We start from the raw sequence: 23,325 nt of genomic DNA on the forward strand, positions 1-23,325 counted from the left end.
TGTGCGGGATCGTTTTCAATGAGGTCAATTGTTTGTTTTGAAATACCCGCTCCCTCGTCTTGAAATGAAAGCTACCGTCTGATATGACGAAGTCTACATTGAACAGAGACCACTGGCTCTGAGCCTGATTTTAGAGTCGAGTTTCGCTTTTTGTTTATACCGAAAACCGAATGTAACGCGTGCCGATGCGGGAAATGTAGAATAATTAACGTTTGAAAGTCAATAAAATTAAATAGACAGGCAAGCTCCGTGGTTAAATGTGAGATATTACAATTTATAGATGATATAAAAAGTTTTAAGAAGTTGCGAAGCGAGCGCTTCTCTGAAAGAAGCCTTTTGTGGACATCGAGGAGAAGCGTACATACATACATACATACATATATACATACATACATACATACATTTTCACTTTTATATACATAGATGACCTTTGATTTCTTGTAATAAATAATTTTACCAAAAGTTCTTCCTAAGTTTTGATTTTGGTTTTGTCATCTAATCTAGTCATCTAATTTATTTTATAAATAATTTTACCAAGAATTCTTCATAAGTTTTGGTTTTGATTTTGATTCAAGCTGATGCACCCAAGTCATATGGATATATTTTTTATTTTTGAAATCACAACTTTATAATATACTAGCAGGACCCATTAACCAGCGTTGCCCTGTGGAAACATGCCCCACCCTCGTAAAAAGTTTAAGTATAGCTGTTGTTGGTATTGCCTAACCCCCAAGCCCCTACCTCCTCATGTTAGGAAAAGCTTTTGGAATAGACACTCCCAACATCCCTATGCTAAGAATGGCTTTTGGAATGGATACCCCCAACCTACCCCTGTTAAGAACGGATGTCAGAATAGACACCCCATTTTGTGAGAGGCGGGTTGTCAAAGTATCTGCCCCAAATTTAATCTTGATAATCGTTGTCATGATCCCCACGCACAAATACTATGAACCAAACTTTTGTAATTTCGGGTGTGCAGTGTCGGTCGGAAAAAATGTAAATGTTTTTGGGTGTGTAGTGTGGGTGAGGAAAAATGTAAATGTTGGGTCTTATGTAATTTTTGTTTACCATGTTGAAATAATGTTATTATTTTGAAAGCCATTCTGGACATGTTAATGGCGAGTGTTTTGTAAGTAATCCGTGTTTGTAAGATATCCGTGGTGACCTTTAAGATCCCCTTTTATTTATAGGGTGTGCGTCAATCAAGAAAAATAAAAACGTAAAAAAAGAAAGAAAAGGGAACGTTGGTAACTACATTGCCTGAAAGCTTCTATCAAATATTAGTCTTTTTATAATGCAAATAGGTAACAAATACGTATGCAATCCATGTTTTTTAGTTTATTATTTTTGCAACTGTAGTTTCTATGAAATAATTTTTAACCCAATCGGTTTTTCATTCTAATAGTAACTGGCCATGACGGCATTCCAGTTATAGTGCTGAAAAAGCTACAACCAGAACTTGCCCCCATACTTACAAAACTGTTTAAGCATTGCCTTAAGTAGAAGTGCTTTCCAACACCCTGGAAAACCTCATCAGTATACCCTGTATTTAAGTATTCAGGTGAAAAGTCATCTCCCTCTCAGTACAGACCAATAAGTCTCTTGTGTGTCATGAGTAAGTTGTTGAAATCCATATTAAATAGAGAAGTACTCAACCACCTCAGCAGAAACCACCTTCTTAGTGACATGCAAGATCTACAGAAGATGTGCTAACAATTATATTTCATAGGATTAGTGAATCTCTTGACAAAGGCTTCCTTTCAGGGCAATTGCTCTTGACATATCAAAGGTCTTCGATAAGGTATGGTCTACTTTACAAGATTTCCAACTATGGTATCACTGGAAATGTTTTCTCAATCATTAAATCATTTCTCTCTGATAGGTTCATAAGAGTAGTGGTTGATGGGCAGAAATCAGAGGCCCACAGTATTAATGCTGGAGTCCCTCAGGGGTCCATCCTGGGCCCAACTCTCTTCCTGATCTACATCAATGATCTCCCAAAACACATACGTTCATTGACATCTATGCTGATGACACGACCATCTATGGCAACACATCAAAGGCCGTAAATGACAAAGTTCTCTCTAATTCTCTCTCCTCTGATCTTGAGTGCGTGGTACAGTGGGGGAAGAGGTGGCTGGTTACTTTTAATGCATCCAAAACCAAGCTTCTATCTTTACATCATCAACGCTCTGATCCCCATCTGGCATCAATTGAAATGGATGGCTCTTGTCTTGGGGAGGCTCCATGTTTTGACAAGCTTCTGGGTTTGACCTTTACTCCTGATCTGAAATGGAACATGTACATCAGGTCTGTTGCCAAGGATGCTGGGAAAATGGTGGGATCCGTCTACTGCTCCAGAAGATATCTCACTACTGATGCAATTCTCTATCTGTATAAAAGCCAAGTACGTCCAAGGATGGAGTACTGCTGCCACGTCTGGGCAGGAGCTGCTAAAAACAGCCTATCCTGCCTTGACAGAGTACAAAATAGACTTCGTAGCTTAGTGGTGGATGCCCTTTTCTCTTCCCTGCAGCCTCTCTCCCACAGAAGAGATGTTGCGAGCCTGGCTTTGTTTTATTGTTATTTCCATGGCAAGTGCTCGTCTGAGCTCCAATCTCTCGTCCCCCCTCGCCAATCTTTTACGAGAAACACCCGTCTGGCTGAAACTACTGTCAATAATTCCCCCCCCACTCTTTATCTGTGCCTAAATCCAAACATAGATTCCATGAGCAAAGCTTCTTTCTCAGAAGTGCACAACTGTGGAACTCTCTTCTGTTTGCTTGTTTCCCACCTGACTACAACTTGGATGTCTTCAAGTCCAACATAAACAAATTCCTGGCAAACCGCTCCCTTAAGTAAGACACTCTATCAAATCTCTAATACTAATGATTACTACAATACTATCTCATTGATTACTGTACATGCAATAACCCTTATCCCTGAGTGGCCTCCAGGTCTTGATAAGTAGTGACTTCCATATTAAAAAAAAAGTTATTGATTAATATTCTAAAAACTACCTATTCGCATACAATGACAATGTGTTTTTTTTTTATGTAAACACAAATAGTTCACAAATAATGTAGGTAATCGATAATAATTTTTTTTTATTAAAAAAACTACTTATTTGTAGACAATGTAAATGCGATCTTGGTTCTCATGACTCTTTTGCCTCCCAATTTTATTGCCTGGTAAAATTTTAATCACGTGATTACAGAGTAGCAACAATAAAAAAAACCAAAAGTTTCGCTTGTTATTGATTTAGCTGAATATGATATAAAAATCTGGCAGGTGTATTGTAACTACTCTGTACTTTCACCTAACAATTTAAAAAAAAAAAAATGCAAAACTTGAATTTAACTTGAAAATACTATTTTCAGAAATAGTATTTTCAAAAATAGTATTTTCAAAAATAGTATGGTATATAAGCACCATTTTATTTAACATATTTCATTTCCAAAGAACCGTTTGAATAAATTCACAATGATTTCAATTTAAAGTGTTGTGTAATGATTTCTAAAAAAATAAGTACTAAAAAATAATGAACTTTTAGTCATGGTAACATTTATTTATTGTATTGGGTGAGGGGATAATTAAACAACACTTTTAATTTCAATCATTGTGAATTTATTCAAACGGTCCTTAAGAAATGAAATATGTTAAAATATGTTACCGTGCTATTTTTTTAAATAGTATTTTCAAGTTAAATTCAAGTTTCACAATATCATTGTTTTTTTATTAAACTAGCATGGATGCCCGGCGTTGCTTGGGTGTTTAGAGGTATGTATTGAGCAAAAAAACAGTGGTAGTAGGAAGGCAGACTCAAACCCGTACCGTGGAAGAAAAGAACCGGAAAAAAAAAATGACGTCTTTGCTGTTAGGACCACCACCAAACCAGAAGTGATGTAAGTTTAAATTAAGGCTAGACAATCGAAAAGAGGGGATGACTTTCGAAAATATCGGTGAAAAAAGCAACCCCTCCCTGTAAAAAAGTGCCCAGTTGAGGGTGAAGAAATTAATGTTTTTAGCCAATTTTTTGGTATTTGTCATCTGCTGAAGGGTCAAGTTTCAACACAATACTGATCTTGTGAAAATCCGTCGCCTCTGTCGAAAGTTTTAGGCAGACATGGAAACATATATACATACATTTATATATTGGTAGTTCAAATTTTCGACCCAAACCAATTAAAAAGTTTGCCTATCTCTGAATACCCTTTATGTAAAATTTCAAATGTTTAAACCAGAAATTGTCTGAGTAATTTAGTAGAGACCGCAGAGGTCAAATTCTTTTTTAACTTTGACCCCTATTATGATCCCTTAACATTTATTTTGGGCTCAAATCAAGTTAAGTTAGATCCATGTTCAAGGAACCTATATCTAAAATATCAATTGTTTATACCCAAAATTGGCAGAGGAGTTTGGTAGAGTTCTCAAAGGTCAAATTGTTGAACTTTGACCCCTTAATAGCCAAATTTCTGGCTGAAAACGGATTACAAAGATTTTCCCAAATTTCAATACCTTGTATGTAATTTCGAGTCTGTAGACTGAAAATTGACAGAGTTATTGTGTAGAGAAATGTACACAGACAGACAGACAGACACTTTCACTTTTATAGATATATAGATTGTTAGTCTCTCTCTCTGTTGCTACCGTACTCGAAAACGCGGTAATGGATTCACAATTAAGCCAACGATAAATGTAACTTACATGATAGGAAAAATATAATATATATTTTTTTTTTAGAGTGTCATTGTATTTTTTTCTTTTTTAGAAATAACTAGCGGGGGGTACTCGGCGATGCCCGGGTGTTTTGAGGTAAATCAAAACATCGAGGGGCCCCCCCCAAAGTAAAATAATAAAAAAAAAAGTTTTGGTAGGTGAGTATGAGGATCGAACCCGAACCCTTGAGGCAAAGTTGGAAATTAAAGTGTAAAAAAAAAAAAAAACGTGCGACGTTAATCATTGGGCCACTGCGACATACAAAGGGAGACACGTTTGAATTTATTTATTTAACTATTAAAAACAGGTGTCCATAATAAAAGTTTCGATTTGACCGAATTAAGGTCAAATAGAAGTCACGCAGTTAACTTTTGCTGCGAGTGAGCGTTTGGGTTTGTTTACCAGCTCCCAATTGTCCAGATTGAATAGCAATTGTCTGATATACAAGATTGATCAAAGCTGATTGCTTCTGGACGTTTCCTGGCGCGATGCCGAGATGCCGAGAAATTCTAAACTTTGAATTAGTTTTGCTTTTTATACGAAAAAGCCCAATCAACACGCGAGAAGCCAAAATAGCAATAATTTTGTAAAAATCGACGTAAATAAATCTATATGCTACATGCGTTCTCAAATCCTAGATATTATTATCTACGGCCTATATAAACAGTTGTAAGTGATAGTGTTGCGGACCAGGATATAAAATACCCTAACTCACTACAAGAAAAAAATAATGAAACGAATTGAATGAAGGAAACCAAGAACTCAAATACTGGAATAAAATAAACATGTCATTTATTTTCTGTTGAGAAATGAAAGTCTTCGATGTACACTTGTTCATTCAGCCTTTGACGACTACGCGCATGGAAGGAAAGGGGGAGTGCAATAGAGAAACGCGAAGTGGCAAGCCATCTGTAGAAAGAAAATTTTAAACTAAGTAGAGCGTCGCGCACATGTCTGTGTCGATGGGCCAAAAGCGAAGGGGAGATAGAGTGAGAAAAGTCAATCCAGTTCATGGAGAGAGAAAGTGTATAAAGTGTGCTTGCGCTTGCCCCACATTACTTGCAGGGAAAGTGACGTTAGAATATGCGGTCGGTTCGTCGACTAAGCAGCTCGAACGCTGGTCCAGACGAAAAAAGGGAAGTTAACAGGTTTTGTTGACTTTTATACTAGGCTGTGTATATGCGTGCGTGTGTGTGTGCGTATGTGCGTGCGTACGTGTTTGTGGGTGTGTATATGTAAGGGAAAACATGTTCGAACAAGACTCCCCCTCCTGGGGAGAAAAAAAATATATATATACAAGAGAAACGTATTTCGTTTTTGTTTTTTATGTATATTTTTTTTTAATAAGTTATATATTGTTTGAAATGTTTTGGCCAATGAACTTTTCGACCAGTTTTTGTTGTTTGTGGTGTGTTGTTTTTTGTAATTTCTTTGTCCGTTTCTGAGTGTGTATGTTCTTGTATTGGAGTAGGAGAAACATGTAATTGTTCATCTATGAATGCAGGTTTAAGTCTGTCTATTGCTATAGTGTCTTTTTTTTTCTCTTTTTAAAATAGTAAAATACTTTTTACTCCTGTCGAGAACTAAATAAGGTCCAGAATAATTTGGACATAGTGTTTTTTTTACTGCGTTGTTCCTGATAAAAACGTATTTACATGTGTAAATATCGCTTGGAATGAAAATGTTTGTGTCTGGCTTTTTGGTTGGAGTAAATTTTAATTGTGACATTTTGTGTTTTAAGTCTGTCACAAAAGTTGTCGTTGGGGAAATGTCTGTATTGTTTTTGCAGAATTGTCCTGGTAAAATCAGTGTTGATCCGAAAACTAATTCTGCATGTGTGCTTTGCAAATCTTCATTCACAGTGTTGCGAATTGCTAAGAGAATGAGTGGCAAGTTGTTTGACCAGTCCGATTTGTTTTCGTTCATAGCCAAAGATGCTTTTAATTGTCTATGCAATCGTTCCACCATACCGTTTGCGCAAGGATGATAGGCAGATGTCTTAATGTGCTTTGTTCCCAACAAATGGTTTAATTCAGTGAAAAGAGTTGATTAGAACTGTGAGCCCTTGTCCGTTGTGATTACGGAAGGCACTCCAAAAATTGCTATCCAATCTTGTAAAATCGTTCTGGCTATTGTTGCGGCTGATATGTCTTTCACTGGTATTGCTGTCGGCCATCTGCTGAATCTATCGACTATAATAAGGATGTGGGTATGTCCTTTTGAAGTGGGCAAGGGTCCAACCAAGTCGATATGCACATGAGTAAACCTAGCGTCTGGTACACTGAAAGTTCCTAAAGGTGATTTTGTGTGCCTGTGAACTTTGGCAAGGAATGTAAGTTTTGGTCCAACTACGGATGTCTGTATTCATATTTGGCCCAGCAAAACGTTCCGCTATTAATTTCACGGTGGCACGTTTTCCTGGGTGGGACAAATTGTGGAAGTGCTGGAAAACTTGTCGTCTGAGGCTGGGTGAAATATAAGGGCGAGGGTGTTTTTGTGAAACATCGCAATAGAAATTTGTTGTTCTGAATGGTATCGGCATTTCTTTCAGCTTCAGTGAAGTTTTGTCCATTATAGCTGGGAGCGTGTTATCGGTTAATTGCTCTTGTGCTATTAATTCTATACTTAGTGGAGTGGAATTTACAGAAGTAATTGTTGCGCGAGATAAAGCGTCAGCTACAACGTTTTTCTGTCCTTTTACGTACCGTATATCGGTAGAATATTGGGTTATAAAGTCCAGGTGTCGAATTTCTCGTGGACCATATTTGTCGACATGTGTGTGTAGAGCAAATGTTAGAGGTTTATGATCCGTATAAATGGAAAATTTTTTGCCCTCGAGGAGATGTTTAAAGTGCTTAATTGCAAGGTAAATTGCAAGTAACTCGCTCAAGAAAGTGCTATATTTAGTCTGCGCTTTGTTTAACTTGGCAGAGAAGAATGAAATAGGGGCATTTTGTTGTCAGAAATTTGGTGAACGACAGCTCCCACTGCTATTTCCGATGCGTCCGTTGTAAGAGTGAGTTCCATTGTATCGCTATCTTGGATATAAGTGAGTTTGGTGAAGTTTTCCAAAGCAGTTTTCGATTGTTCGAAGGCCTGTAGTGCAGGCCCTTCCAAAACTAACGGCTGGTTATTGGTTCGGTTTTTTAATAAGTCCGTTAAAGGTGCGAGTAACATGGAACAGTTAGGCAAAAAACCTCTAGTTAATTATGCCTACAAAACAGCGTACTTGTCTGACAGATGTCCGTAGAGGGAAATTCGAAGTAGCACTTACTTTTTCAGGCAAAGGGAAGATTCAATCCTTGATAATTAAATGACCGAGAAATTGAACTTCCTGATGGCTAAAAACACATTTACCGGTGTTTAGTTTAAGACCGAAATGTGACAGTCTTTCAAAAGTTTGTTCCAGGTGTAGCCGGTGTTCTTCGAGGTTTCTGCTGGCGATTAAAACATCGTCCACATAAGCGAATATGAACGGCAGACCTCTGAAAACTTCGTCAATCAAACGCTGAAAAGTCTGACAGGCGTTTCTCAACCCGAAAGGCATCCTTAGGAACTCGTAAAGGCCAAATGGTGTGGTTAGTGCGGTTTTATGAATGTCTTCTTCTGCGACTGGAATTTGAAAATATGCTTTTACGAGGTCCAGTTTGGAGAAAATTGTGGCGCCTTGGAGTCCATTGGCGAAGTCATGGATATCGGGAATAGGATATCTATCTGGAACAGTTTTTGCATTTAAACGTCTAAAATCTCCGCACGGTCGCCATGTGGTGTTGTCAGCTTTTTGTACCATGTGAAGTGGTGATGACCAAGCACTTTTTTTTTTTTTTTTTACACAGTGATCACCACTTATCAAGGCTTGGAAGCCACTCAGGGATAAGGGTTATTGCAAGTACATTACGTTAGTGTGGAGATTTGATGAAGTGTTTACTTAAGGGGGCGGTTCATTAGCCATTTGTTAACGTTGGACTTGAACACATCCAAGTTGTAGTCAGATGGGAAGCAGGCAGATGGAACAGAGTTCCACAGGCGTGCAGTTCTAAGAAAGAAGCTTTGTTCATGGAATCCACGTTTTGATTTAGGCACAGATAAAGAGTGGGGGAAATTTTTCACAGTGGATTCAGCTAGACGGGTGTTTTTCGTGAAAGATTGGCAAGGGGGGACCAGAGATTGGAGTTCAGACGAGTACCTGCCATGGAAATAACGATAAAACAAGGATAGACTCACAACGTCTCTTCTGTGGAAGAGAGGTTGTAGGGTAGAGAAAAGGGCATCCCCCACTAAGCCACGAAGTCTATTTTGTACTCTGTCAAGGCAGGATAGGCTGTTTTTAGCAGTTGATGCCAGATGGGGATCAGAGCGTTGATGATGTAAGGATAGGAGTTTGGTTTTAGATGCATTAAAGGTAACCAGCCACGTCTTCCCCCACTGAACCACGCGCTCGAGATCAGAGGAGAGAGAATCAGACAGAACTTTATCATTTACAGCCTTTGATGTGTTGCCGTAGATGGTCGTGTCATCAGCATAGATGTCAACAAATGATTTAAGTATGTGTTTTGATGTAGATCAGGGAGAGAGTTGGGCCCAGGATGGACCCTTGAGGGACTCCAGCATTTATATTGCAGGCCTCCGATTTTTGTCCATCTACCACTACTCTTATGAGCCTATCAGAGAGAAATGATTTAATTATTGAGAAAACATTTCCAGTTATACCGTAGCTGGAAATCTTGTGAAGTAGACCCTTATGCCATACCTTGTCGAAGGCCTTTGATATGTCGAGCAATTGCCCTAGAAAGGAAGCCTTTGTCTAGTGGATATAACCGTCAGCACATCTGAGGTAGATCTTGCAGAGCGGAAACCATATTGTGTGTCACTAAGAAGGTTGTTCCTGCTGAGGTGGTTGACTATTTCTCTATTTAATATGGATTCCAGCAACTTACTCATAACACACAGGAGACTTATTGGTCTGTACTGAGAGGGAGATGACTTATCACCTGAATTCTTAAATACAGGGCAAACTGATGAGGTCTTCCAGGGAGTCGGAAAACACTTCTCCTTAAGGCAGCGCTTAAATAGTTTCGTAAGTATTGGAGCAAGTTCTGGTTGAAGCTTTTTTAACACTATAATTGGGATGCCATCAGGGCCAGTTGCTTTACTGGTATCTAAGTCCTTGATTAGCTTGGCGACCTCCTGCATGGATATTTGTATGTTACCTAGCTTGTTCTGTGTTATAGGAGGAAATATGGGGAGTTGATGGCCTTTGTCGCATAGGGTAGAATTAGCTGCAAAGTTCTTTGCAAATAGTTTGGCCTTGTCTGACGCTGAGGAGATGACCTCTGGTCCATTGATAATGGTTGGGATAGAACGCACACTTCTGTTCAAGATCCTATTTGTTATTTGCCAAAACTGGTGGGAACCAAGCCGCTGATCAGCTACCTTGGATTTAACAGACTGGGCATATAGCTCTCTTGCATTTTTTATTACTCTTTTACAGTGGTTGCTGGCAGTCCTGAAAGCAGCTTTAGTCTCAGTGCATCTATTACGTTGGTAGCTATGGAAAAAGTGATTTCTGTGCGCGATAGCAGCAGCACATCCTGGGGAGAACCCTGGCTGGCTGTTAGGTTTTTGTTGGAATTTTTTAGATGATATGAATTGGTCTATGCCTACAATTAACCATTCGGTCAGATCTGATACTATAGAGGACACTTCCTTTTTAAACATGGAGTGCAGAGGTAAATCAGATATGAATGTACGGAAGCTATCCTAGTCAGCCATAGAGTATCGGTATACAGTACAGTGGAGGGGTATGTCTGGGGACTTATTACATTTCGTTTTTATCTTAACTGATACGACGGAGTGGTCGGAGGATCCTAGAGGAGAATGAACGGAATATGAACATAGCTCAGGGGAAGTTGAGAGAAAAAGGTCTAGGAGTCTTGTATCGGGCACATGGGTGGGTTCGCGAACAATCTGAGTGAGGTCATAAGCAATGGCAAAATCATGACAAAACCTCCCCTCATCGTCTGTCTTATTTGAATGGGTCAGCCATTCCACGTTATGGACGTTGAAGTCACCACAGATGTGGATGTTAGCTGAGGGATGTGCAGACAGTATGTGGTCTATTTTCTCAGATATGCTCTTAAAGATAGTAACTCCGCTGTTGGGGGGCCGATAGAGGGCAAATATAAATGCAGTGGTGTTAGCAAGTGCAACCCTGAAGCACATGTAGGGTAAATTAGGATCTTCTCTAGAGATATCCCTGCCACACGGGAAGCCATCCTTAATGTATGCACATATTCCATGCCCATGACGATCTTGGGGTCAGATTTAGCTGTTAAGTTAGAGTATCCATTAATTATGAACTCATCTAGGGAAGTGGTCGGCCCTATTCCAGTTTCACTTAGAAATAATATGTTCGGTTTCGTCTCCTGTAATTGGGTTTCAACCTCTGGAAGGTTGGAACGTAGACCCCTGATGTTGGAGAAGGAGACCTGGTAGTAGGGGTCTACGTTGGAAGATGGGGTTCTAGGTTTAATCGAGTTTTTATTCTGGAGATATTTAGGACTTTTCGAGGGCCGTATTATTCCCATGTGGAGTAGGTTTTGAAACTCGGATTTTGCCAATTTGTATTTATCCGGTTTTAAATGTCTGGGGGTTTAATAGACGGGCGGTCCTGTTGTCTTAATATAGTGCTTAGAGCTGTGTTTGATGGGGTCCGTGTTTTTAAATAGCTGGGAAAGTTGAGGAAATTTTTGGAGTAACCGGCGGACGTGTAAATCTTCGGGTAAGGCAGTGCTGATTCCAGTGGTTAAAAATTTCGAGGTAGTTCCTCTCACTGAAATCTTCGTTTCGTTGTCTGTCAATGTGTGATGAGTCATGTCGACAGACAGGTTGAAATGGGCTAAAAAATCTGCCTCCAAAATTGGAGTGGTCATGCTGGCTATGGTGAAATTCCATAAAAAATTCCTCCGCATTCCAAGGTTCAAATTTAAGGTTTTTTCGCTAAAAGTGGGTATTTTGGTACCGTTGGCGGCTTGTAAGTTGAAAAATTGGGTCCCTGTTGGGTGGTCATGCGGTGTCGGTATGACGCTGATTTCCGCTCCGGTGTCTATTAAAAAGTTATATCCATGAATTTTATCTTGGATATAAAATAGATGACCTTTTTTGTGTGCTCCAGCTACAGTCGTCGTCGTTACTAGCTGGAAGGTTCGTTTCCCTGTGCCGGTTTTTTGAACGCGCAGGGTTTAGTGCATTTCTTCGCGTCGACGCGGAATCTCCTGTAATAGAAACACACATCTTGTCTATCTCGTGACGTGGATCGGTTCCTGCTTGAACTTCTTCGCCTGTAATTTCGCCGCGTGTCGTCGTGGTTTCCGTGAGAATGTTGATGCGTTTGAAGTGCGTTGGCTAGCTGCTTCGAAAGCTTCTCAACGGCAGACTTTAATTCTGCTAACTCCTTGCCTCAGTTTTGGTCAGGTTGCCATTGGTGGGCGTATACTTGTCGGCTCCGGGAACTATCGTGAATTCTGTCGGCTATGTCGGCAAGCTTTTCTGTTGCCGTCTCCTCCGACATCGGAGTGAGGATTTGTTTGGTAGTTGGGGGTAATTTACCCAACCATAGACTCTTCATAATGCTGTCCGACATTTTGTTGTCTCCCAGCAAGGCTTTCATGTGGCGAAGTAGTTGCGAAGGCATACGGTCTCCTAACTCAACTTGTGTGAACAAGTTACAAAGCATGGCTTCGTTAGAAACACTGGTTCATTGCAGGATTGCTTGCTTTAACGTGTCGTACGGTCTTTCCTCCGGTACATTTTCGAGAAAATCCGTGACTTCCTCTACCACCTCCAACGGCAGTTTTTCCACTAGATAACAGTAACGTGCTCGTTGTGACGTTACCCGTTTAGCGTCAAATATGGCTTGTAATTCGATGAACCATATTTTTGTATTTGAAGGGTGGAATGTTTAATGCAATGGTTTCATTGCAGGAGTTCGTCTGTTGAAGTTCCATTTTGTTTTGTGTTGAAATTTTTATATTTCAATTTCGTGTGCGCGGTTTGAAAATGTTCCTCCTCGTGGTCGATAAGTTTTTTTTTTTTTTTTTTGGGGGAAAAATTATTTTTTGTGCGTGCCGTGAATTTTTGTGGGAGAGTTTAGTTTACCGTGTGTTTCGTTCAAACTCATTCATTTCATTTTTAAAATAAAGGTGGTCACCATTTCATTGTTGCACGTGGCAAGAAAAGGAAATGGTGTAGAGGAACATAAAATGAAATACTGGAATAAAATAAACATGTCGTTTATTTTCTGTTGAGAAATGAAAGTCTTCGGTGTACACGTGTTCATTCAGCCGTTGACAACTACGCGCGTGGAAGGAAAGGGGGAATGCAATAGAGAAACGAAGGGGCAAGCCATCTGAAGAAAGAAAGGGTTAAACTCAGTAGAACGTCGCGCACATGTCTGTGTTGATGGGCCAAATGCGAAGGGGAGATAGAGTGAGAAAAGTCAATCCAGTTCATGGAGAGAGAAAACGTATAAAGTGTGCTTGCGCTTGCCCCACATTACAGTAGCAGGGAAAGTGACGTTAGAACACGCGGTCGGTTCGTCGACTAAGCAGCTCGAACGCTGGTCCAGACGAAAAAAGGGAAGTTAACAGGTTTTGTTGACTTTTATACTAGGCTGTGTATATGCGTGCATGTGTGTGTGCGTGCGTACGTGTTTGGTGGTGTGTATATGTAAGGGAAAACATGTTCGAACAATAGTAACCCTCCCGGGAGCGTGTGTGAGAAAAGCCTTTGCAAGACATACACGAAATGATCACACACATTTTGCCTTTTATATATATATATATATATATAGATAGACTAGCGGGGGGTACCCAGCGATGCCCGGGTGTTTTGAGGTGTGTATGGTTTTGGGTAAATCCAAACTCCCGGGGGGGGGGGGTTAAAATAAAAAAAAGTTTTGGTAGGTGAGTATGAGGATCGAACCCTTGAGGCAAAGTTGGAAATTAAAGTGTTAAAAAAAAAACGTGCAACGCTAACCACTGGGCCACCGCGACATACAAAGGAACACATTTGAATTTATTTATTTAACTATTGACAGGTGGCAGCAATAAAAGTTAACTCTGCTGCTTCTATTTGACCCAATTATTGAGGTCAAATAGAACAGTTAACTTGGGTTTGACTGGTTTTTTCCCCAACATATGTTGGGGAGGTGGAAACCAGCTCCCGAGCTCCCCCGAATGATAAGCAACTGTCTGATATAAGAGGACTTTGTCCCCACATTGATCAAAGCTGATTGCTTCTGGATGTTTCCCGGCCCGATGCCGAGAACGTTGTTCATTGTTAACTTTGAATTAGTTTCGCTAGTTTTACTAAAAAGCCCAATCAACATGCGAGAAGCCAAAATAGCAATAATTTTGTAAAAGTCTATGTAAATAAATCTATACGCTACGCGCTTTCCTAAATCCTAGATATTATTATATAGGACCTATATAAACAGTTGTAAGCGATCGTAACGAACCCGGGAGCGTGTGCGAAAGAAGCCTTTGCAAGACATACACGAAATGGTCACACACATTTTGCCTTTTATATATATAGACTAGCGGGGGGTACCCGGCGATGCCCGGGTGTCTTGAGGTAAATCAAAACTGGGGGGGTGGGGTGTTAAATAATAAAAAAAAAGTTTTGGTAGGTGAGTATGAGGATCAAACCCGTACCCTTAAGTTGGAAATTAATGTGTGAAAAAAAAACCCGTGCGACGTTAACCATTGGACCACCATGACATACAACGTAGACAGGTTTGAATTTATTTATTTAACTATAAAAACAGGCGTGCGCAATAAAAGTTAACTATGCTGCTTCCATTTGACCTAATTAAGAAGGTCAAATAGAAGTCACGCAGCGTTTGGGTTTGTTTACCCAAATTTGACTGTTTTTTTCCCCCAACAGATGTTGGGGAGGGGAAAGCAGCTCCCAATTGTCCAGATTGAATAGCAACTGTCTGATATAAAAGATTGATCAAAGCTGATTGCTTCTGGACGTTTCCCAGCGCGATGCCGAGAACAACTTGTTAGCTTTTGAATTAGTTTCGTTTTTATACGAAAAAGCCGAATCAACACATGAGAAGCCAAAATAGCAATAATTTTGTAAAAGTCGTCACAAGTAAATCTATACGCTACACGCGTTCCCAAATCGTAGATATTATTATATAGGGGGTATATAAACAGTTCTAAGCAATAGTAACCCCTCCAGGAGCGTGTGCGAAAGAAGCATTTGCGAGACATACACGAAATGGTCACATTTTGCCTTTTATATATATAGATTGCACAACACTTTAAATTTCAATCATTGTGAATTTAGTACTTGTGCAACATTTGAACCAGACCTAACTCAGAGTCCGATTGACTTTGCTCGGAACATGTTGTCATGCGCTCGCATGATTGTAATGCAATGTAAAACGTCGATCAGTCAATCAATGCACTGCAAAGTAGCAGACGAAGTTTTCAAAACAAAAATTGGAAGGAAATAAAAATCATTAAATTCATCAAGCAGCACACACCTGTAACAGTCCTTTTCAGAAAACTGTGTAAACAAGAAAATTAATATCTCTAGTTTGGAAAAATATTTGATGACGTCGGAACAAGTGGTCTCATATTGTCAAGAACAAAAAAAATTAATTGCAAAAAAAAAAAAAAAGCTGCGTTGCAAGAAGTGCACTATCGCTAAAAGATGGATGTGGGTGGAGATGCATGCGTACGCAATGCACCTCCAACCTCCCTATGTTAAAAACGGCTTTCAAAATAAGCACCCCTCAACCCACCCATGTTAAGAATGGCGTTCGGACCCCCTCCCCTCAACCTCCCCATGTTAAGAACGACTTTCAGAATAGAAAACCACCCTTTAAAAAACAAAAAAAAAACAATTTATTAATCTTTTTCTTATCTGTTTTGTTTTGAACTCTTCGTTATACCAAGAAATAAAACTTGTCACGGTAAAAAAATTTATTACAAAAAAATAAAACAAAAAACTTGTTACGGTAGGTTGTTGTTTCTTAGTTTATTATTTGTTTTGTTTATTTCTTCTGTTAACATTATTATGTTTACATGTTTCCTTCAATGTTTTTTTTTTTTTAACGACGTTTGTTATGCTTTCATAATCAGCGGAGCTCGCTGGGTAATGTTGTGTTCCGAGCAACACCGATTGGATGGTGAGTTAGGTCTGGTTCAAATTATGAACAAGTACCTGAATTTAATAATACGGTCCTTAGGAAATGAAATATGTAAAATAAAGTGGTGCATATCGCGCTATTTTTGTATTTTTGTTCCAGTTAAATTGAAGTTTTACAATGTATTTGTTTTTGTATCAAATTGTTAGGTGTGTCAGGGGGAAAGAAAGACACTTATATCTGTTTTTGTTTTCATTCGAACACACTTTTTAAAAAGTGTGTTCGAATGAAAACAAAAACAGATATAAGTGTCTTTCTTTCCCCCTCCATCCTTCTCTCTCTTTCTCTCTCTCTCATTACCGTGCTCGAAAATGTGTTAATGGATTCACAATTAAGCCAATGATAAATGTAACTTACGAGTTAGGAAAAAAGATAATACAATTTTTTTGTTTTTTTGATTGTTATTGTAATTTTTTTTTTTTTTTTCTTGTAGAAATAAATTTCAATCATTGTGAATCTATTAAAACTGTCCTTAGCTAATGTAATATGTAAACTAAAGTGGTACGTACTGCACTATTTTGTAAATAGTAATTTCAAGTTATTATCAAGGTTTACAATATCTTTGTTTTTTTATTAAGTTGTTATTAAGGTGTGTCTACAGTAAATAAAAATTGTGTTTGAATGAAAACAAAAACAGATATAAGTGTCTCTCTGTCTGTCTGTCTTGGTCGCTACCGTGCTCGAAAACACATTAATGGATTCTCAATTAAGGCAATGATAAATGTAAGTTACATGTTAGGAAAAAGAAAAAAAAATTTTTTTTTGTTTTGGAGTGTAATAATTACACAAATAAACAGAAAAATGTAAGAGTATTTCAGCAGGAAAATGTCCTGAAATATATGCAAATAAAACGTAAGAATATTGTGTCTGTATAGAAATGGTGTCTTGATTTAGTTTCGAACTGTTCGTTTAATGGCTGAATAACAGAATGTTGGAATGGTAGAACGAATACTTTTCTTCGAATCAGTGGCACCAGATATTTATAAGGGAGAAAACATTATTTGTGTTGGATGTAAGGGGCCTAAGAATATGCTTTTGTGTAAGAAATCTGTAGTCATTTAATGACTGTTAACACACAGGAAAGTAAGAAAATGTATAAATGCACTCGGTGTAGAACGGTGTCATAAGAGGACTCGGTATAAAGAGGGTGAAATTTTAGCTACTTTCGTTGTAGGTTAGGATGATGATGGTCATGGCACTTCTCGAAATAAAAGTAATGTTTTAATATTACAAAGTAATGTGTATCTAATTGCATTCTAAAGCTAGATAACGTAATGGGCTAATGACATAAAAGTAATAATTTTCTATGTGCCTCTGTTGTTGTCAACCTACAACAGTTTCATGCAGAGGGAAAACATTGTGTCTACTTTACAAGAAGACAAGATTAGAATCGATAGAAAATTGACTACAATAATATATATAGAATCTGCATAAATTAAAATATCATATTTAAGCATATTTTATGGCCAGACTATGCCGGGCATCCCTGCTAGTTTTGATAAATACTTTTGCAGTTTTAACAAAAGAGCTACAATAATATCAGGACAAACATTCGCAGAATGCCAACATTAATATATTACATATGAAAGAATCCACTGTAGAATTTCCACAGGTCCCGTTAGTTGTTATAAATTTTCTAAAAATTGTGAGTTCCTAATTTTTGTAATTCATTGCATTTTCTGGTGATTTCAGTATACATTCTCTTGGCTGCATCTGTTTTATTGTTAAGTATCTAACCATTTTAAGCAACAGCTCTTTAGCTTGAGACCTCAAAAGTTAAGGGTGACATCTACCAATATTACACGGTGATCAGTGTTCTAGTAAGAGTGGGTGGTGAGCATTTGTCACATAAGCCTCGAAATCAAGAAGCGAGGCTTGTTGGTCCTTATTATCTGGGAGATAGGCCAGGAAAGTGACAGTTTGTGAAAAGGAATGTGATATAGAGAAACTATATATACTGTTGACAGCTATGTGTACCTTGAAACCAATGAGCCAATTACCATGGTGGACATTAAAATCACCAAATATATGTACGTGGGCGCTTATTTTTTAAATATGTGCCAGTAATTTGCATATGAGGCAATATGCTATTGATTTAAAAGATTAATTAGCAAGTAAAAGAACAGTTTGGTACAGCCAAGAGAAAGCAGAGATGAAGAGAGTTGTGTTTTACATTGGAAAGAGTTAGTGCTAAATTCTGGGGTTTTGTTTCATTCTACATGTGCAAGTTTACAATCAGTTGGGAAAACACAAAATCTTAACCTAGTTTGTTCTCAACTCAACAGACTTTATATGACTGCAATAAGGATTCATTCCCAGAAAAAATATTGTTTTGTCACGAAAAACTTTAGACAATCTTTCAAGCTATTTCAGCCTTCTTTTATTTTATTTTTACTCATAACCAAGTGGCTTTGATAAATGGTGAGAAAAAAATGAACAGATTTAACATCCACTTAATACCAGAGTTGAATGGATCTGTAACTGGACTGTCTGTTGTGAACTGGGTTGAGAAGGCTAAACGTATTTGCACATTGTGCAAAATAAAAGAAGCAGTAATGGTTATCCAATTGAGGTTAACCGGAGGAGCCTTCACAGTGTACCAGCAACTTGGGCGATGAACCAGATTGGGATAAAATTAATTACGGCCTTAATTAAATTATGTATACAGCATGTCGTATAGATACTTTTGTTGCATATCAACAGTTCATTGACCAGCAACTTCACCCCAGGAAAACAGTGGGTGTTTACTTAGTGGATTTATGGAAATTATCAGTACCATCTAGTGGTGTCAATGGCATAATATGAAGATATATCCTTTTAGTAGGCTTACCTGAGGATGTTAATAGACTTTTATGAGCATCATCACGAATTGACAAATTAATAACTGATGAGTTATTGGCCCGAGCTCGAAACATCCTTAAGGAGTCGGAACCAATTACAGCAGCAAGCATTAGTTGTGCAGAATCTAAACATTATGGAGACAATGTGAATTCTCCCTCAACAATAAGCATGAGAGTCCGGTGTGCTCTAAAATGTAGGAGTATTAAAGATTTTGCTAAGGAGTACCAGAGTCAAAATGGTATCAGGAATGTTTATCCATGAGCTCAAAGAACACTATGATGTTATTGCTGCAATGAATTGGATCACATATTTCGCAATTGTTCAGTAAATGAATTCAGGGATAAGGTATTGTCTCCACTCTTGCTCCTTGCCAAACAATGAATGCAGAATTACCTGTCGTTAGTGTCAAAATTAATGATGTGCAGCAGTTGTAAACACAAGATGTTCCCTGTCTATAATTAGCACAAATCATTGTCAGACATGAAGAAAACAATGAGTGAATGTTAGTACCATCAATGGCTTATTCAAAGCATGCTGTGGTTAGGGATTGTCATGATCCGTACTGAAAAAGGTGACATAACTGAAGTTGATGTCTCAGTGATGCAGGAAAAAACACGATCTATTTATGTCTCTGTTTTGCCTGTCAGATGATGAGAACAAGAAAAGAGAAATGTAATTTTGCAGATCGATTTTTTTTTTGTTTTCAAATAGTTGCATATGTGCCAGTAATTTGCATATGTGGCAACATGTTGTTGATTAAAGAAACGAATTAGCGAGAAAAAGATACAATCGAAAGTGAGCAGAGACAGAGAGAGTTATGGTTTACATTGGAAAGAGTTGAATTCTGAGATTTTTGCGTCTATTCATTTTTTAATGTGTTTCGTTCTTCACGTTTATGATCAGTTGGGACTGAAGGAAAGAAAAGAAGACTGCTGCTGCTGTTTAAGCGAATAAGTGAATGTTTCATCGTGGGAAAAATGCATATAAAATCTCAACATAGTTTTTTCTCAACTTGAAAGACTTTACGTGACTGAAATAGGAATTCCTGGAAAAAATATTGTTTGGTCATGAAAAACTAAACAATATCTAAAGAGAATGTTGCATCTATACTGTCAGAAACATGGTTGAGCATAAGTTTTGGATCCAAACTTTTTTGCTGCTATACGAGGGAGAGAGCGTCAGAAAAAAAATGTATATATATATATATATATATATATATATATATATATATATATTTGTTTTCACATGTGACGGCACGGTCCTTAACAAATTTGTCCACGCAATTGTGAATACCACTGCCAAATCGACATGCCACGAACAAATACTGTTGAATCAACACGCACGTTCCCAAGCAGAACCAAACAATCTCGCCGAATCGACACGCCATGATACGAAAATCCAATAACACGAGACACGTTATTAAAGAAATATATTTCAAAACCCGCAAATCCCATATCGGCTTGCTCTTTTCATAGCCGTTGGGCAAACCAAATCGTCACTTTGGAGTAAGATGAGTGTAGTTCATTAGTGGACTTGATTTGTAATCGAAAGGTCTCTGGTTCGCTTTTCACCGCAGGTAGGCTCGACTCATTCACTTGTGCACTTTTGCGCATGCTCAGCACACTCCTCCCTGATCTCGAGATCACACATGACAATATTGGGCAGACCATTTCCTCCTGGTACTTGGTCTTAAGGGTAAAGGCTCAGGAGCTTCCTCAGTGATGCCTGCGTCTACCGCATCATTAAACTCTCCCTGCTCTGGATCATTGGGTGCGTCATCTTCTGAGGAGCTTTCTTCATCTGGTTTTTGTACAGCAGTGGGGCTTCGTCATCTGATGGGTGAGTTTGTTACTGATTACGCAATCACATAAGCATGCTGGACGCACATACTTTATGTGGCGTGGTGTTCCATCAACTGAGATCAAGTGTTAGCTATTTATTTTTGTCACTGTTCCTGTGTCGAACTGCGTTGTGCATCTTCCCCATGGATGCTTCACCCAAACCGCATTTCTCTCCTTGTATGGATTAGCAACTGTGGTGTCGAGCACCATAACTTTATCGATACTCTTGACACGGATTTTATAATTGTATAGCACATTCACAGGTGCCGTCATGGCCATCTTGTTGTCCTTAGGCGTGACATTGTGTCAGTACACTGCTTCTAAGATCATGCACTTTGTTCTTGCCACAATGCACTTTATTGTACGATGAGACCTCTCAATTATTCTGTTTCTGGAGGGTACATGGGTGCACTGAAATCAAATGTGCATGCCCCACATTTGTGTAAAGTCAGTAAATGTCTTTCCGCAAAATGCCACGCCATTATCTGTAAGCAATTCAGTTGGCGGCCCTCTTTCACAGAATATACTTTGCAACTGCTTAATGACACTAGCAGAATCCTGTCAGTGCAATTGCCTCCAAATGGCAAAATGGCTAGGGCCACAGTCTATCAATGTCAAGTACAACTGAGTGCTGAAATGGATTATATCCATAGCAAACCTGCTCCAGGCTTCCGGACATCCAGCCTACCTGGCTTCCAATGCACAGGGGCTGGATCTATGAATTGGCATTTTTTACAATCCCCAACCACTGACCGCACTTCAGTTTCAGTTATTAGTGAATTTGCTAACTTAAAGTACTATGTCCTTTTCACACCAGGATGTCCACTAGACCGATGAATTGTCTGTATCTGAGACACGTGTTCATGATCAGCAGCCACAGCACACACAAGTCCTTTGTGTTCTGTCGCTTTATGGATCTCATTTAACCATCACTGTGGTACTCGAGTAAGTTGGTCAGCTCTGTTATCGTGAGATTTAACGATCCCTACATCGATTGTTAGTGCATATTCCAAGGCCAAATCTCAGAGTGTGGACAGGTGACTCCTATTTAACATTTCTGAGGCTGCTTTAGTGTGCACTCTCTGTCTGGACAAGGTGTCAGTTATCCACTGATATATACAGACAGCGTCCATTCATAGATGTATGGTTTTGGCTTTCCACTGTAATGCAAGGTTGACACCTCGTAGCACAGCATCAAGCTCAGATAAATTTATGTTTGTCTTCATACACTGATCGGAGCCAGCTTGCGTCCTCTTCCACGGAACCATTGCGTTCCACAACCATGCCTGTAGCAATGGAACTAGTCCACCCACACGGTAACATCTTCTTCACAGACATACCAGTCACCTTTTACTGGATCATCCTGGGCTGCTCTCAAACAAATATCTTCGATCATCCGTGCTAGAATAGGGTCTCTCACTTCATCATCCCATCCAGTCATCATCATATTTGCTCTTCGTTTTACAAACGCTGTGGCGACGTGTAACTAGCCACACACCAGGAAATGACCAGTCAGTTTCCCACACACTGAAAATACAATTTGACGAGTAAGTTTATTGAGCATTGCTGGAAGGTCATTTCCACATCACCATAACAATTTTCTGTGCTGCTCCTGGACATGTAATCCCAATACGTGTGAACCCAGTTTTAGCTGTTCTGGGGTCTTACTTTCCAGACCAAATTTCTCCAAATGTTCCTTGACACGGGTCGCAGAACACATACTTTCATTCACAAAAATGTTGTCAATATACGAAGACGTAGCCACATTTATAGTCTTATCCTGGCTGAGGATGGTATTGACAAGGCTCGCATTATTAAAAGGGCAACGTTAAGCTCAAATCCAAGGCGGGTGAGACAATATCACTGTTTCTTGATCTCTAATATTTGGAACGGCCACAGAGATTTATCAACATGTACTTGCAAATAGGCTCGGCGTAGATCCAACACTGCAATGTTTGGTCCCTGTTGTCGCCATTCCCTCAATTTTTTTAAGCAAACATCCGTGTTGGCTGTATGAATGTCCACATACTTATTTAGCTCCTGTTAATCTATAACAGGCTGCATTTTCTGTTTGTTCTCCTGCACAACAGCCATGAGGGGAATTAGACCTTTTGTGGGTCCAAGTTCATCCTCAGGATATGGCAATAGCTAACCATTGTCAATCCACATCTGCAATTCGTGATCATATTCCTCATGAACTGGTGTTGAGGCTGGATACTCTGCAAGTCTATTTCTCAACATAAATGGAGGTTGGTCGCGATTGTTCTGTTCATACTCTGCAGAGAAATCAGGCTCAGTGATGGCAATAGCAGCAAAATTAGTCTTGCTGAAATGTGGGAAGGTCACCTCACTTTCATTAGACATAGCTACTCCTCCCAGTCACTTGATTGCATCCAGCCCAAACAATAAATCAAATCCCAGCAAGTATCCATCCACAACTAAGACTTCTATGCTAATGCTCCGTGTTACACCGATTTTCACTTGCACCATTCCTATTCCACAGCAGCTAAGTGTTCTTCCATCTGCTGTGAGCACCGGGGTCACTTTCCTCGTCCATTCCTTGAAACATGACTTGCGGACTAGTGACTGTGTGCATCCAATATCCACTAGAGCTGTACGTGGTAGTCCATTGATGTGAACGGTGATAACCGGCAATGCGCTATTTACATCAGTTTGAGGGATGAGATTGGCGCTGAATTCTCG

At 39.1% G+C, this 23,325-nt stretch overlaps 1 protein-coding gene across 2 annotated transcripts in view; it reads left to right on the forward strand.

Moving 5' to 3' along the window:
- LOC145249666 (putative neutral sphingomyelinase) overlaps positions 1–23,325 on the forward strand; it is a 210,959-nt gene that overhangs the window by 69,021 nt on the left and 118,613 nt on the right. The gene's annotated exons all lie outside the window — the stretch shown is intronic.

This window comes from Euprymna scolopes, chromosome 28, assembly GCF_053919585.1.
Source record: "Euprymna scolopes isolate OS-2025 chromosome 28, ASM5391958v1, whole genome shotgun sequence".
NCBI classification, from domain to species: domain Eukaryota; kingdom Metazoa; phylum Mollusca; class Cephalopoda; order Sepiida; family Sepiolidae; genus Euprymna; species Euprymna scolopes.